This window comes from Arvicola amphibius, chromosome 3, assembly GCF_903992535.2.
Source record: "Arvicola amphibius chromosome 3, mArvAmp1.2, whole genome shotgun sequence".
NCBI lineage: Eukaryota > Metazoa > Chordata > Mammalia > Rodentia > Cricetidae > Arvicola > Arvicola amphibius.
The window spans coordinates 130485593-130500826 of NC_052049.1; the positions used below are offsets into that span (position 1 = coordinate 130485593).

At 37.4% G+C, this 15234-nt stretch overlaps 1 protein-coding gene across 1 annotated transcript in view; it reads right to left on the minus strand.

The window, feature by feature from the left end:
• Positions 1-15234, minus strand: part of Glce (glucuronic acid epimerase) — a 64245-nt gene that overhangs the window by 23815 nt on the left and 25196 nt on the right. Inside the window, exon 2 of the mRNA XM_038323556.1 lies at positions 10142-10232. The gene's annotated coding sequence lies outside the window, so the exon portion shown is untranslated. The remainder of the gene's footprint in view (positions 1-10141; positions 10233-15234) is intronic.

Genomic DNA, 15234 nt, shown 5'->3' on the forward strand with positions numbered 1-15234 from the left:
TTAAAACTAGTATGAAAATAAAAATAGAAGTTAAACCAGGTCAGATGAAGAAAGGTAGATTGTAGATTTTGAGAAATACCCAAGCTTTAGGGTTTGACAGACTTACACTTGAATCTTGCTAAGAGAGGCAATCTTTTAAAAAGCAATTTTCTTTTTAGAATTATTTATAAGTCTGTGCATAACCATGTGCTTGGTGCCTGTGGAAGTCAAAAAAGTAAGAATCCCCTAGAACTGGAATTACAACAGCTGTGAGCTATCATGTGGGTGCTGGGAAACAAAACCAGGTCCTCTGCAAGAACAGACAGTTCTCTTAACCACCTAGTACTGTGGAAGAATCATTCTGTACACTGTAAAGATTTGTCATTTGAACTGGTTTAATAAAAAGCTGTCAGGCCAGTAGCAGGGCAGGAAGTACAGGTGGGACAACCAAACTAAGAATGCTGGGATAAACAAGGGCAGAGTCAGAGGAGTCACCAGCCAGATAGTGAAAAAGCAGGGTGTGTGTACAAAATGAGGTAACAAGCCATGAGCCACATGGTAGAACTTAGATAAGAAATATGGGTTGATTTAAGTTGTAAGGGCTAGTTAGTAATAAGCCTGAGCCAGTGGCTGAGCATTTGTAATAGATATTAAGTCTCCATGTCAGTTATTTGGGAGCTTGCAAGCACAAAAGAAAAGTTCTCCTACGACTGAGCCATCTTCTCAGCCCCAAATAGAGACAATGTTATATAAATTAAATAACCTTTCTAAAATTTTTCTCATCTATAATCAAATATTTATATGATTATAAATATAGTTATAAGATAAAATGCACACATCTATTTAGTGCCTACCAGATAGCATACACTCATAGTAAATAGGCAGAAAGAGTGAAATGCTTGGCAAGTTATACCTATTAAGGCCAGCAAAATGAATGATCTTCACCTATCTACCAGTTCATTTAATAAAATATTTTATAAACATCTGATATTTTACAAATATCTATTGACATTTTCCCAAATAAGCAACCTGAAAAATCAAAGTACGTATTTCCCTGAAAAGAACACTTTTTATAAAGTTTCTGTAACTTTTATTATCTCAGAAAAGTTGGTAAGAACAGCAATCAAGAGAAAAAAATATAATCTTGCCTTTGCACAGAATGATATATTGGTCAGGAACATAAATTTTATCAGTCATAAATGTGAATTAAGTAAGATTTAAGCTAAGCTCTCCCAGATGAACAATTTTCCAAACAAACAGGAAGGTGACTGGACTGGATTACTTCAGCATGACAGGACTCACCACATGCTGATGTATTTTGTCAGCTTTAAAATTTAAAGTAAAAGCAAACTACAACAGAGATTCTGTTTAGTTATTACAGCTGGAGTAGATGTCAAATTTTATGTAATAATCATTCCTTAATGTACAGAAATATATTTCCTATACACAACACATAATCCAAAAGTTAAAACCATATTTCACTGATACTTATGTAAGCAGTTTACACAATAATCGCAATAATCAACATAATTATTTAGGGTTGAAAGTTGAACCTAAGTAGTAGACAAAGACAAAAGTGTATCTTGTTTTCTTCCAACTGCACCTTTGACCACTTTCTTCCATTTGTCTACCCATCACAAATAACTCACATAGACTTGGATGTATTCTCTCCCTACCATAAGTTCTACCATACAGCCTACATACTGCTTCATGCTCAAAAAAAAAAAAAAAAAAAAAAAAAAGAAAGTTCCTTCAAGACAGAAGTTTAATTATTACTCAGACTTGGAATGTAGTTAAGTGGCAGAGTTCTTGCCTAGAATGCCTTGAGGCCCTGGGTCCAACTCCCAGCATTGAAAAGCAAATTATTACTCACATTTGGTAAATTATAGATTTCAAAGGCTAGCAGATATTCAGAAATCACCAACTGCAATGCATCTAAAGCTTTCATAGAGTCCAAGAGTAGCCAGGCGGGTGGTAGCGCACGCCTTTAATCCCAGCACTCGGGAGGCAGAGGCAGGCGGATCTCTGTGAGTTCGAGGCCAGCCTGGTCTACAAGAGCTAGGTCCAGGACAGGCTCTAAAAAAGCTGCAGAGAAACCCTGTCTCGAAAAACCAAAAAGAGTCCAAGAGTAACATGGGTTATGTGGTCTGTGATAAACATTCATAATAGAGGCTGTACTTCTTTCTTGAAGACAAAATTTTTATCTCTACAAAGACAAAATTTTAAAAGAAATCTAAGAGCTAACAGTGCTTACTGAATGCAAACACAAGATACCCAGTTCTTTCTTTCTTTTTTTTTTGAGACAGGGTTTCTCTGTAACTTTGTTGCCTGTCCTAGAACTAGCTCTTGTAGACCAAGCTGGCCTTGAACTCACAGAGATCCACCTGCCTCTGCCTCCTGAGTTCTGGGATTAAAGGTGTGTGCCACCACTGCCTGGCTAGGGACACTCATTTTCTACCCTTCCCTTTTCTACCCCAATTTATTTTCAAAAAATTTACTTTTCTGGTTATATATGGACAATTCAAAAAGTGATGTTATTCACTAGTCAAATTCTTCCATCAAACATGGTAATATTGGCCATTATTTGAACTATTTTTTCTGTCTCCCTATCTTCATCTATAATTTGCTATCCTTTCTTTATATGTTGGGTAACATCTTGTAGAGTGATATTTTCTTCTTTTCTTTCTTTGAATATTTCTTGGTGTTTCATTTAAAAAAACTTTAATTAACATTTATTTAGAGTGTATGTGTTGTTGGTGTATATTGCCATGACACACATGTGGAGGTCAGAGGACAATTTTGGTTCTCTCCTTCTACCACATGGATTCCAGATACCAAGCCTGGGCAGCCAGTACTCATTGTAGTCCATCCACGTCTTCAGGTTTTAACTCTTTTTTTCTTAAATATGTAACATGCTGCTGATTCCATTGTAGATATTGTTCTTCTACAGTTCTATTTGGGTCTCTTTTGTAAGCAGCTTCCATTTTCCTTGGCATGTTTTTTTCCTCTGTTCTCCTGAAGATAAGTACATATGTAATAGCTGCCTTAATATCCGTATCTGATAATTTCATCACATGTTGCCTCTCTCTTTTTACTTGTTGGTTTGTGTCACAGTTAAGGATCATATTTTTCTTCCTTAGAGATGTGAAAAGTAGTATATTTTCCCAAATTAGATATGAATATAGTTATCTTGTATGTTTAACTTCAGTGAAGTATTCAATGATATATTACATTTTAAAAAAGCAGGTACTAGTCATAGTAAACATGAATGAATATGTCTTCACTGTGTTTTAGCCTTTTAAGTATACAGCAGTTAGTGTTCATTATGTATAAGCATGATGATGCATTAAGCCTTTTATTCCTGAATAACTGAGACTTTACATTTATAAGACACTTAAACTTCCCGTTTCTCTCTGCAACATAACCCCTGCCAACTACTGCTTTACTTTTGTTGAATCTGACCATTTTAACCAGCCTCGAACACAGTGCCCTTTTGTGGTGGAAGGGCAAAGCATATATCTAGCTTTTCAAAAATAAGGTCCCAAATTCATTACAAGACGGTTCTGAGACTGACAATAAATGACCTCTTAATGTTCTTACATTGGAAATATAGCCATTAATGTTGCATATTGAGTATAGTCTTAGTTAGGGTTTCTATTGCTGTGAAGAAAATGTGAAGAGACACCATGACCACTGAAACTTTTTCTTCAAAATATATTTATTTTACATCGATTCCTTTCTTTCCTCTCCTCTCAGTCTCCCATCCCCCATTTCTCACTCCCCAATCTGCTCCTCCTCCATGTGTTTAGGAAAGGTCTCCCATGAATATCAATAAAACATAGTAAGTATATCAAGTTGCAGTAAGACTAAGCACTTCCCAATGGGCTCATAGGGGCTCACAGAGACTGAGCTGACAACCAGGGAGCCTACATGGGACTGACTTAGGCCCTCTGCATATATGTGACAATTGTGTAGCTTGGTCCTCTCGTGGCTGTCTCTGACTCTTTTATTGGTTTTTGGGACCCTACTTCTCATACTGAGTTGCTTTGACCATGGCAACTCTGACAGAGGAGAAACATTTAGTTGAGGTAGAGTCTTACAGTTTCAGAGGTTTAGTCCATTATGACCATGGTGGAGAGCATGCCGGCTGGGATTATGGCAGCATGCAGGCAGACATGGTGCTGAAGGCAACAGGAAGTGAACTGGAACACAGTGCATGGCTTAAGCATATGAGATCTCAAAGCCCCTCCTCCACAGTGACACATTTTCTCCAACAAGGCCACATCTACTCTAACAAAGCCACACTTCCTAGTAGTATCACTCCCTTTGAGGGCATTTTCTTTCAAACCACCACATCCCACTCCCTGGCCTTCAAACCTTGTACCCATCTCACAATGCAAAAATGTATTCAGTCCAACTTCAAAATTCCCCAGTCTGTAACAGTCTCAAACTTACTTAAAAGTCTAAAGTTCAAAGTCTCTTCTGAGATTCAAGCAATCTCTTAATTATAATCTCTGAAAATCAAAATAAAAAAGCAGATCACATACTTCTAACATATAATGGCATAGAATATACAATACCATCCCAAAACATAGGGAAGGGAGTATACTGAGGAAATATTGGACCAAAGGGAGACCAAAAACCATCTGGGCAAACTCCAAACTCTGTGTCTCCAAGTCTGATGTCAAAACGCTCTTCAGATCTCCAACTTCTTTCAGCTTTGTTGACTGCAACACACTTCTTTCTCTGGGGCTGGTTCCACTCCCTGTTAGCAGCTTTCCTCAACAGGCATCCCTCGGCTCTGGCATCTCTAACATCTTAGGGTCTCCAAGGCAATCCAGGCTTCAACTTCACAGCTTCGTGCAATGGCTGCTCTAGATCTCCTTTCAGGAACACCTGACATATGCCTGGCCTTATTGGGTTTCCTTAGTCACAGAAGAAGGTTCCATAAGGCCTTTCTTGTATCCTTGACTCTAAAGCCAAAACCACATAGCAGAAGCTGCCAAGTTCTACTGTTTACTGGAACTGGAATATTACTCTTTTGTTCAATTACATCTTCACCAGCTATCTGTTTTCCATGGTTTCTTTCACTGCCTAAGCTTGGCTATCCTAGAACTTGCTCAGAGATCAGCCAGCAGAGATTAAAGGTATGCACCACCACATCTGGCTCTAAGATTTTCTAAGATTTTGTTTTCTCTGTATAACTTATTTCATTTAATATAATGCCCTCAACTTGATCTATTTTATAGCTTTCTTCTTTTTAAACAAAAGTAAAGGATATCCCACTGTAAGTATTTGGCCACATGTATCCTATCCACTTATCCATCATTGGACACATGAACCATGTTCATGAACATGCTGCTGTCAACTTGGATTAGAGGTATAACTTTAAGACCATGTTTTAGTCTTAGTTCAAGGGGTATATTGAAGTAGACTTGGTAGGCCACAGGGCCTCTCTGCTTTCCACGGTGGTGTCTGAGCTCTGAGTTCATCCTAGCTGGAGTTTGTGGTGTTTCCTGGATGTTTCTATTCATCATTCAGCAAATCTGGGAGATCTGGAACTATATTTTATTTTCCCCACACAATCTCTGCCCCTTTAAAAGGGAGTGGCACTCTTAGGAGGTGTAGCCTTGTAAGAGGAAATGTGTCATTGTGGAGGTGGGCTTGAGGGGTCAAATCACTCCCAGTGTTCAGTTCACTTCCTGTTGCCTTTGGATCAAGATGTAGAATTCTCCAGGACCATGTCTGCCTGCAGGCCACCGTACTCTCAGCTACCATGCTCTCCACCATGGCAATAATGGACTAAACCTCTGAAACTGAAAAGACTCCATAGTGACCCAAACAAGGACAGAAGTTGGTACCAGGAACTGGCATATTGCTGTGGTAGGCATAACCATGGTTTTGTTTGGAGGAATTTGGACTTTGGTACTCTGAGTTATGAAAGCAGTGGAATACTTTAAGCACTGCTTAATGGGCCATACTAGTAGGAGCATGGAATAGAGTAGTGCTGAGAATGATTTGAACTGCTGGGGGCTGACTCAAGAGGTTTCAGAAGAGAATAATATTGATATGTGGCTTAAGAGATTGTTCTGATGATATTTTGGTTAAGAATGTGGCTGTTTTTTGCTCTTTTCCAAAGAGTTTGCCTAAGGCTAAAGTAAAAAGTTTTGGATTAATTCTATTGGCAGAGGAAATCTCAAATCAGCTTAGTATTAACTCTGTCATGTGGTTATTATGAGTAACTCTAGTGAAGATTTATAATGAAAAGGAACAAGCTAAGCATGGTAATTACAAAATTTAAATTTTGAGAAGAAAAGGAGCACCAGGAAGGGAAATGCAGCTAAATCCTGTATTCAAAGAGATAAATGGATTAAAAAATGGAATAAGGAGTAGAAACTAACTTGTGAAAATGAGTTTTCACAAGAGTTTAGAAGTTAAACTCTAATGATTTAATTTACAGAGAAGAAGAATAAGAACTTAGTGGCATGTTCAAAGTCATACAACTAGTCTGGCTACAGTAACTTCTGAATCCCAAGCCTTTGCTTGCCTTTGTAACTTACTACCTGAGCTGATTTACTTGTAATACCAGATGGAATAAAGAAATATACTTATAATGTTTTTTATATTACCCACAAGGTCTATAATCTACTCTATCGTAGAATGTTTTAAAAGAATATTAAGTTATTGGATTCTTCCTTTTATTATTTTGGTTTTTTTTTTATTTACCAAATGTGAATTAACATTTATCAAGTTTTAAGGAAAAGGTCTATGTTAGTTGATGGCTTTTATACCCCATGAAAGTTTCTCATATAATTTTGCCATACTTGAAACATTTTGTTTATTGAGTTGAGGTCAATATGCTAGAAACAGTTAGCTAATCTTTGATATAGATGAATTTATATTAAATATACTATACATGTCATCAGTAAAACAAAAATGTTAAGAACTAAACTGACAATTCTATATAAAGCCATTAATCTTAAAATTTAGCATTACTACAGAATAAAATATAGTTAATATAAAGATGGTTTAATCACTGTACAAATAGTTTATTGATCTACCATAAAATGAGTTTACTGACAAAACAGTTTTCTTATAAACAAATCATGCATCAGAAAATGCATGTCTGTATTACTATTAGATGAAATTCAGAAATTCAACACATGCTCAGTAACTCTGTGATAGTCCAGTGAAACTCTTACAGGAATGACACTTAGTATAATATTTACAAAAACAATTATATAACTACAGATGCTTTAAATTTCCAAATTTCCTTCTTTAAAAGTTTCTAATTTATTATCTAAGAACAAAGCAAACACAGATATCGCATATAAACCCATCATAAACCAAACATATCCTCCCAGGCTAGATGTCACATATAAAAGGCTGTTTCAAACCCAGTGAATTATTTTACAAGTTGAAAATTATAAAAAGTTTATTTTTAATAAATTACCCAGAATGAGTTCCTTCCAAATCCTTATTTTTCCCCTTCATATTACAGTGTCTAAAACAGATATTTCTTTAATAGAGGTTGGGAATTCTAATTTACATGCTAGTTTTTTTTTTTTTCGACACAGGGTTTCTCTGTGTAGCTTTAGAGCCTGTCTTGGAACTCACTTTATAGACCAGGCTATCCGCGAACTCACTGAGATCTGCCTGCCTTGCCTCCTGAGTGCTGGATGAAAGGCGTGTGCCACCACCACACAGCACATGCTAGATTTGGGTTTCTCTGTAGCTTTTGTAGTCTGTCCTGGAACTTGTTCTGTAGACCAGGTTGGCCTTCATCTCAAAAGACCCACCTGTCTCTGCTGAGTGCCAGGATTAAAGGCATGAGTGCCACTACCACCTGGCTACATGCTAGATTCTAAAGTATATTTTTCTTTTACTCCTTTAGAGATTGTTGGGAAACAAAACACACATCTTACAGACTTTCTCAACTCCATTTTTAATTTCTTCCTCTAATGTTTCTAAACATACATAACTTTAGGAGTCAGATTATATTAGATCTAGCGCCCAAGAACAGCAAAATCTGTGTGCTCAGACCCCTTTTATAACTAGATCAGTACTTTTATGGAACTCCATAAACCTCCCACAGACTGTGAATCGCCTCCAGATTACTCCATAAATCTCCAGAGTAAATCACCTCCAGATTACTCCATAATCCTACAAAGACTGTGAATCACCTCCAGATTACTCCATAATCCTCCACAGACTGTGAATCACCTCCAAATTATTCATATAAACCCTCACAAACTGTGAATCACCTCCAGATTACACCATAATCCTCCACAGACTGTGAATCACCTCTAGATTACTCACACTCCACCTGTTCCAATATGAATGCTCTGTTGGTAGTTGTTATACTGTACTGTTTAGGAAATTACCACAGGAAATGAAGTTTACATAATTCTTCTTGCAAACATCTCTGAGTTGATATTGGTCAAATCCACCAATACGGAACTTGCTGAGATAGGGCCAACCACGTTAATGGTTGGCTTCATACCTTAGAGGGAAATGTAATTCCTATTTTCACCACTAGATGGTGTTGTTATATAGCCCAGGTTAGCCTTGAACTCTCAATCCTTCTGCCTTAGTCTCTCAAGTAACCTACAATACACTACCATAGCTGGCTCACTAATGTACTTTTATATTAGGATTATTTTCATTTAAAACTTCATATGCTATAAACGACTGTGGTGGTTTGAATAAAAGACCCACAGGGAGTGGCACTATTAGGAGATGTGGCCTTGTTGAAGTGAATGTGGAGCTGTGAATAAAGTGTGTCATTGGGGTTGAGCTTTGAAGTTTCATTTGCTCAAGCCTGGTCAGTGTGTCTCAGTTTCTCATATGTTGCCTGCCTATTTGGATATAGAACTCTCAGCTACCTCTCCAGCACCATGTCTGCCTGTATGCCAGTCTGTTTCCTGCCATGATGATACTGGACTAAACCTCTGACTGTAAGCCAGCCTCAATTAAATGTTTTCCTTATAAGAGTTGCCGTGGTCATGCTGTCTCTTAAGAGCAATAGAAACCCTAATGAGATACTTACCTTATTAGGGCAGCTATTAAAAACAATCCTCATTCTCTCCAAGTCTTGCTAGTTCTGTTTAAACTTACTAGGTAAACCAAATATAATTAGTATGAATCTCTTTTTTAGAGCAAGAACAAAAACCAGCATTATATAAACTTTTTGTTTTGAAAACAAAAACCATTACTTAGAAACAAATAAGTATTAGGCATGCAAACTACTCATGGCATTAAGTCTGGTTTTAAAAAACCAATTATTTCAGAAAATTAGCATTTCTTTTTATTTTTAATTTATTTTTTTCTTCATTTGGTTTTGTTGATACTGCTGAGACAAGAGTTTCACCGTGTAGCCCTGGATGTCTTGGAATTCAATCTGTAGACCAGACTGGCCTCAAACTCAGAGATCCGCCTGCCTCTGCCTCCTGAGTGGGGGAAATAAGGGTGTGCGCCATCATGCCTAGCTAGAAAACTAGTATTTAAAAGGACTTTCATTTCAAGATATTGAGCTTAGTACAGCTACTTAAACACCTAGATACATATTTAAATCCGAAGTAATGAACTTGGCACTAAAGTGCTAAGGTAGCCACAGACAGTAACTAACGAGTAGATATAGCAATGTTACAATAAAACATTACTAAAACAAATGGCCAGGCTGTGGGCCAATTTGATGACTTCTGTCCTAGCCAAACATTTCTTTTCAATATATTATAACTTCGGTGATCATACCATCATGTTTCCTTTGTATCTGATAGTTGTTACAAGAAACACTAGTCATTTAAATGGTAAAGGACCATCCTTGCCCGCTTTCTGTTGACAGAATCTCAATGGCACCTCAAACCTGCTAAATAACTGAGGCTGACCTTGAATTTCTGATTTTCCTGCCTGTCTCCCTAGCAAGGAGACTACAGGTGCCCCCGCACACTGATGTGAGTGGCATGAGGGACAGGATCAGTGTTCTGTGTGTGCTGAGCATGCACTCTATTAACAGCTGGGGCGCCAGCCTTGAGAAACCATACAAATGTTTTTTAGGTACAAATCTCTAGTTAGACTCAGAAATAAAAATGTGTTAATAAAATAAACATTAAATGTTTGAAAATATATAATGGTAGAATTATATTTTATTAAATAATCTTACCTTAATCAAATGAAAGAATCAAAATTCTAATACATTTCTGGCTTCAGTTCAAAAAATATTTGAATCAAAACTTCAGATTCTTGTTAAATTCCTAGAAGAAAGAAATGTAAAACCTTTCAGCAAGGTTTGGTTGCAGATAAAATGTAGCAATTATGGTACTCCAACTGTCCCACCAACTCAATGTAGCTCTACGATCTGGCTAAAATGCCTACAGTAGATTACATGGGACCTGAAAAGTACATGGCAACAGGCAGGTCCTGTAAGAGGACCAGAATACAAAGCTCCATTTTATAATGGCCATCATTTTGTTTTCTTCTGGCATCATCTAGTCTGAAGTGTATACAGCCTAAAGAAAAGTTTCATGTCCCAGCTGTCACTGAAGAGGGAAATCTTAACATTCACAAGAAAGTGTAGCATTCACACACACACACACACACACGCACGCACGCACGCACGCACACACGCATGCACGCACATGCACACATACAAAAACACCTCTCTTCTCTATTCTCAGCTCAGCCATCTATGGGCACAGTGGCAATGAGGATCATGAGCTTAAAACTCAGAGGCAAAGGAACCTTGCTTGCTTTCTGGTCAAAGGAGCTGCAGTTCCAAGAGGATTCAGAAATACCCTACAGTGTGTGTGATTCTGTCCCTCCCTCCTCCTATATCCTCCTACTGCTTAGTCCTGAAGATGAGCAGTTTCCAGGAATGCAACTTAACAAATAAAGCTTCACATTTATGTCAGAGACTGGAAAAGGGTAGTTCAGAGATCACTGGAGAGCACAAACAAGGAGATTAGCACTGCAGCAAAATACCATACATATACCATAACATACATATGATGGGATTACAGACTGACAATCTACCATATGCTGAAAATACTCTAAAAGATGCATTTAGCACACCTAACCTACTGAATATCACAGCCTAATCTATATGCACTCAGGACACCCAGGCCACAACTAGGTGCAACCTTTTAATTCAAAGCCTGTTTTAAAATAAAGTGTTGAGTGTCTTGTGAAATTAATACAGACAATGAAAGTGTACAGAAAGTGAAAGCCCAGAAGATGTGGATGGTTTGCTTTATGCTGTGACAAAGTTGAGAAGATCCTAGGTCTAACCATCACAAACTGAGGACTGTTTGGGTTGGACAATAACTACACATAGCAATATAAATCTCTATAAATCTCTCTCTCTCTCTCTCTCTCTCTCTCTCTCTCTCTCTCTCTCTCTCTCTCACACACACACACACACACACACACACACACACAAATCTTCCTTAGAGAATTCCTAGTAATACTCATCAATTTGCTCTGCTTATAACATGAAACTTCAGTGCCCCAGTCCGAGTATGGGCTGAATTCAGCAATTCATTTCCAAAGGTTAGAATACATAAAGACAAAAATACTTCGTTACAGAGAAACTAAGCAAGTAGTACTGTTGTCATGTACTCCTTGATAAAGGGTGAAAGGACACTTGGCTTTTGTGTTGATATTTTCTAAAACTCAGTTTAATCATGAGGAAAGTACCAAAGCATGTAAGATTCATTCTATAGAACACCTGGCTAGTACTCAGAACAATCAAGGTCATGTAAGACAGACAGGAAACTGTCACAGACTATAGGAGACATTCCACAAGAGTCATGTCGAATCCTGGACCATGAGGAAACTAGTAAGGAATGAGTTTGAAACCCAAAGTTGCCAACTTGACTATATCTGGAATCAACTAAAGCCCAATCAGCTGGGCACACCTGTGAGGGATTTATCTTGATTGGATCATTTGAAGCTCAAAAGACCCACCCTACATCTGGACCACATTTTCTGGTGACAGCTTATAGAAAAGACATGGAAGAAGGAAACTTTTGCTTTTTGCCTGCTTGCCCTCACTCTCCCTAGAAAATCCACTCCTTATCTGGTATTACAGTCTACTTTCCAGGATTCCATTGTTTATCGAAGACCAGCTGAGATATTCAGTCTCCTAGGCCAAACTACTATTAGATTCTTGGACTTTCCACCAAGAGATAACCATTGTTGGACTAGCAGGAACACAGTCTTTTGTGTGTGGGGTGTGTGTGTATGTGTTCTATCTGTTCTGTTTCTCTGGGAAACACTGACTAATTTAGCAAATATTATGGCAATAAAGTTAGCTTTATGCCACTAATAAAACTTAGCCCAGAACAGTGGTACATACCTGTAATTCCAGTTACCTGTGAGGCAGAAAGATCACAACTTTCAAGCCAGACAGGATTATATAGTGAAATCCTATCTCAAAGACAAAACAACACCCCACCCCACCCCCATCAAATAAACCCCAAAAGCTCTTTTTAAACAATACTGACTTATGGGCTAGGGATAGGACTCAATGTGTAAAGTGCTTCTATGTAGGTGTGTAAGGATCCCTAGCATCCATGAAAAAACCTGGTGTGAATGCTAGGTTGAGGGGCAGGGATAGGACGACCCCGGGGATTTACTAACAGTCTATCCAAAATGGTGAGCTCTGTGGGCAGTGAGAGATTTGCTTTAAAAGGAAGGCAGAGAGCAATAGAAAAAGACACCCAGTACAGACCCCTAGCCTCCACCTGCAGGTGCTCTGGTGTACATGTACCACCCCCACCCACCCCTACCCCCATGTGCACTCCTAACTTATAATCAGTAGAAAATGGGGGGGGGGGTTATTTACTACAGAGACCGTTCTGAAAGAGAAAAACAATACTGTGTTTCCCTTTTGATTATCAGGAAAAATAAGAGTTTATTATCAGGGAAAATAAGATATTTGAGTAATTAGGGTGAGGGAAAGCAAGCCAGTTAAGTGGGAAAGGGATTTCACAAGTGATTCCACTCTTATCTTACATCCACTACAAAAGCAGAACTATAAGCTTTCAATAATGATTATTACATTACTCATATGTGGTCATAAAACATCAGTCTGTGCACTTTAATAATGAAATGAAATTAAATACATAGGTCCTATGTCACTAACACCTTCATTATATTTAATCTTTTGATTACTGTTAATCCTTATTTTTAAAAAAATATTTGGCCAACTATTTCTATTTAAGGCAAACTCAGTTCTCTACCATACTACTAACATCAGCAACAATTTCACATAGCCATCCTTCTCTCATCTATACTGCACTAATTACAAATGGAGAACAAAAGGTCTGTAATGAACAGCTTTCAACCCAAGGCCTTCTGTTCTAATATTACATTCAATTAGAAATGAATGGTATACTTCAAGTATTTAGGTTTGCTCCAGAAACCCACTGTGGGAGAAATAATTTACTACGGTTACTGAATCCTTTCTAACAAAAGTTATCTGGGCTTGGTATCTGTAAAAATTCAAGGTCAGTTTAGCTTCAACATCCATTTGAACAGCTCCTACTATAAAGTCATATGTTTACTGTTTCACATAATCTCCTAGATATTCCATTTACTTTTTTAAAAAGACTTATTTATAACTAAATCAGACTTCCAAAACCACAAGACACCTGCCAACAGCTTCTGCCAGGGTTGATACATCTTGGCTGTTTCTTTGTGGCCCTGGATGTGTTTATGAAACACCTATATTTTAATGTTCAGAACCACAAAGATTTCTCTCCCTTGTCAAATAAAAATCAAGAAAACCTCAATCATTTCTTCTTCTTCTTTTGTTGTTGCTGTGTAGGACCCATGACACCAAACTCTCTTTGTCTTTAGTACTTACAGCAATGCCAGTATATAACAGCCATTTGAATACTTGTTTTATTTACTCAATTAGCAAACATTTAATAAGATAAATAAAACAAGACAAAGTCCCGTGATCATGGAAATTACTGTGAGTAAATACAGTTGGCCTTTTGAAGAGGCAATGGGAAAGATGGTCAACACACAGCTGCTTAGTGTAGGCTGTGACCTCATCTGAGGTTGCATAACTCAAATGGAGGTCACAAAAATTTGGCAACAGTAAAAGGTTCCATGTGCAACAACCAAAGCTTGATTAAAAAACAAACAACAAGAGCAGTTTCTGGCAGTAATTTCCTGTGATGCATCACGGACTTCACTGCAACCATGGTTCTGAAAACATAACTCACATTATGCATATGCCTTCATGTCATGTGATACCAATACACACTGCCTCAAACACCTAAGCTCAGATTCAGGCCATGAATTGCAGTGTTTTAAATGTATATAAAAACTTTTTTGCTCTTACAGAAGCATAACGGAAATCAATGAATTTTAATATTTTCCTATCATTTCTCAGCATTTAAACATCAAATTAGTATATTATTATGTTGCATTAAGCTTAAATATTTTATTTGAAAGTTGTTTGGTCGGGCAGTGATGGCACACGCCTTTAATCCCAGCACCTGGGAGGCAAAGGCAGGTGGATCTCTGTGAGTTCAAGACAAGCCTATAAAAAGTCTATAAAAAGTCTATAAAAAGAGTTTCAGGACAGCCAGGGATGTTACACAGAGAAACCAAGTCTCAGAAAAAAAAAAAGTAAGTGAAGATGCTCTATGCCCTGCATTGCCAAATATTTAGGCAAGATTTAATTCTTATAGAAAAAAATATACCCATATCAGTAGTATGCAAATTTACTTTTATCTTTAATGAGTGGCAAAATTATATGTAAAACAAAGGATTGTTTTTAAATAAATATATGATTATTATTAAATGTTTGATTTGTACACATTTTAAATACCTATATACCTGGGGGAGGGTGTCACATGAAATCCTTGGGCAAGAAGAGGTCACAAGTGGAAAAAGTTTAAGCAGCTCTGATAGACAATAAGCTGAGGTTACCAGATAATTGCTTTTTACTGTAAGACTTTTTAAGGAATCTAAACTGGGGAGACTAAATGGTAGTATTCAAAAACAACTGACGTCGGTCATTATCATTATTACTAACCACATATTCTACTTTCCTTCAAGTTCCATTTAATAAGGATGTTTACAAATGAATTAAATCAAACAGGATATTATAGTTTCTTAGCTACCAAGGTGCTAAAAGAGTAGTTCCTAGAAAACAATTCATGAGCACCTTTCAAAGATTATAATACATTAAAGCATCTGCCTCTATCAAAATGAAAGCAGCTTTACCCAAGTTAATAG